Here is a 2,500-nt window from a genome sequence, read left to right as displayed (position 1 = left end):
AGAGAAGAACAAAATCATGAAAACATAAGGAAAGGAAAATTAGAAAACAAGAAAGAAGCGCAATTTTTCAACGCCAGAAAATATGATACAAGCTAAGAACACACCTATTTTCTAGGTATATAATTTTCACTTGAAAGGTATATGTAACTGAGGATTCAGTCCGATAAGACACTATTAGGCAAAACCATTAAAGTTAGGTAAAGTTTTGTCTTTAGCATATGTCCTATGTAATCAAACATTTCATGGAAGAAGCTCATGAAATGTTGACTTTAACTAGCTCTTCTCAGCATAAAACAACTGTAATGTCCAGTTTGGAGACACTTTGTATTAGGTCTAATTATATTTCATTGCATTAAGGCACAACAAATAATTTATCAATCCTGGAAGATTTATATAAAAAGAATTATTTATCAATCACCACCACCTAAGAATACTCCCCCAGGAATTGCACATGTTCAAGCTTCTTTTAATTTACTCACATTTCCCAGTTTCGTCGTTTAGGTGAGAGAAAGTAGTTAGTGTTAAAATATTTAGCTTTATTGGGACAATGAGGTATAACTTCGACTGTTGTAACGGTTACAATTCAGAAGAAATTCTCCCTAGTTATGACCTTCCAAATGATTATACTTTACCCTCCTTGACATGATAAATTAAAATGAGCAACAAAGAACAAGGTGTGAAAAAATATGGACACGTTACAACTGCATTTCCATTTACACAAGGGAAAAGATGGTAATAATAATAATAATAAAAAAAAAATTAAACCAAACGAAAGAAAAGAAAAAAAGAAAAAAACTGCATAGCACCAATGTCAATATTCCTGTGTGGTCTGAAAATTCATTTGAGAGATCATGGTAATAGGTTTGTGTATCCTAAAGGAATTCAGGGGCCAATATTCGAGTATTTTTTGCTTGCCTCATTTCTTGCTGGAAAAAAGGTATAGGACAAGGGAATACGTACCTTAAAAAAAAAAAAAAAAAAAAAAAAAAAAGCAGATCTAGTTTTCCGAAAATGTGTGCGCCTAGTATTGTCAAAAGGGGAAAAAATGTCCATAAAAAGAGTACATTCTATTTTCAGAATGAGTTTTCGGATACTGAGAACGGCACTTTTGTTATGATAACAAAAAACGATGGAACTTGCAGCAAAACAATTTACAGGGGAGACTGAAGTTTTTTTTTTCTCTCTTCATGTAGGGAGTACAGCCATTCGGAACTGTTTGGGAAAAGTTATAGGCGGTGAAGATAACGAGGAAAAGTAGGAGAGATAGAGAGGGAAAGAGAAAGGGAAGTAGGGAGTGAGAGAGAGGGAGAAAGAGAGAGAGACGTACAAGGACAGAGAGAGAAAGTGAGAATGAGTGAGAGAAAGAGGGAGGGAGGAAGAGAGAGAGGGAAAGTGAGAATGAGCGAGAGAGAGAGAGTATTTGTGTGTGTGTGTGTGTGTGAGAGAGAGAGAGAGAGAGAGAGAGAGAGAGAGAGAGAGAGAGAGAGGCAGAGAGAAGGGGAAGGATGGAGAGAAAGAGGGAGGGAGAGACAGACACACAGACGGACAGAAAAAGAAAGTGAGAATGAGTGAGAGAGAGAGAGAGAGAGACAGGCCGAGATTCACCCATCCACCCAACAGCTCCCTCGCCCACACACCCCCCACCCCTCCCAAGCCCCGAAAGTCGGCCCGCCCATCGCTCCCAAGCCCCGAAAGAAAACCCCCCACCCCCCAAGGCCCCCCACCCTCCCAAGCCCCGCCCACCCCTCCCAAGCCCCGCCCACCCACCCTCTCCTCATCCGCAAGAAGCTAAATGGTCGGGCGCCGAGGACAGTGACCGAGCGGCTGCCTCGGCCTCAATCAGCGCATTTCCCTCGAGGTTTCGCGTCCGGGAGGAGGAGGGGGAGGAGGGAGAGGTGGGGAGGAGGAGAAGGAAGGGGGAGGAGGGGGAAGAGGAGAAGGAGGGAGGAAGAGGGGGAGGTGGGGGTGTAGAGGAGGAGGAGAAGGAGGGGGAAGAGGAGAAGGAAGGGAGAGGGGGAGGTGGAGAAGGAGGGGGAGGAGGAGAAGGAGGGAGTGAAGAGGAGGAGGAGAAGGAAGGGGTTAGGAAGTGGGGGTGAAGAAGAGGAAGATGAGGAGGGGGAGGAGGAGAAGAAAAGAAAGATGAAACGAAGGAGGAGGAAGAGAAGATGCAGGAGGGAAGGAAAATAATTGAGAAAAGCCTTCCGGGCGTTCAGTGAAACTAGGACAATGGCTCTTCCTTGCCAGAGAGAGAGAGAGAGCGAGGGAGAGTGAGAGAGAGACAGACAGACAGACAGAGACAGCGAGAGACAGAGACTGAGAGAGAGGGAGAGATAGAGAGACGGGTTATACGATGGGAATGGGAATCAGGTAACGAAGGATTTGGAATGTGGAATGGTTAACCTAAATTGGGAATGCGCTGTTGAATGGGGGAGGGATTATGGAATGGGAATCGACAATGAGGAAATAAGGAAATTAGGAATGGAGAATCTGCGGGATTAGG

The sequence above is a fragment of the Penaeus vannamei genome, chromosome 28 (assembly GCF_042767895.1).
Source record: "Penaeus vannamei isolate JL-2024 chromosome 28, ASM4276789v1, whole genome shotgun sequence".
NCBI classification, from domain to species: Eukaryota; Metazoa; Arthropoda; class Malacostraca; order Decapoda; family Penaeidae; genus Penaeus; species Penaeus vannamei.
Note: the sequence above shows the minus strand (reverse complement) of the source record.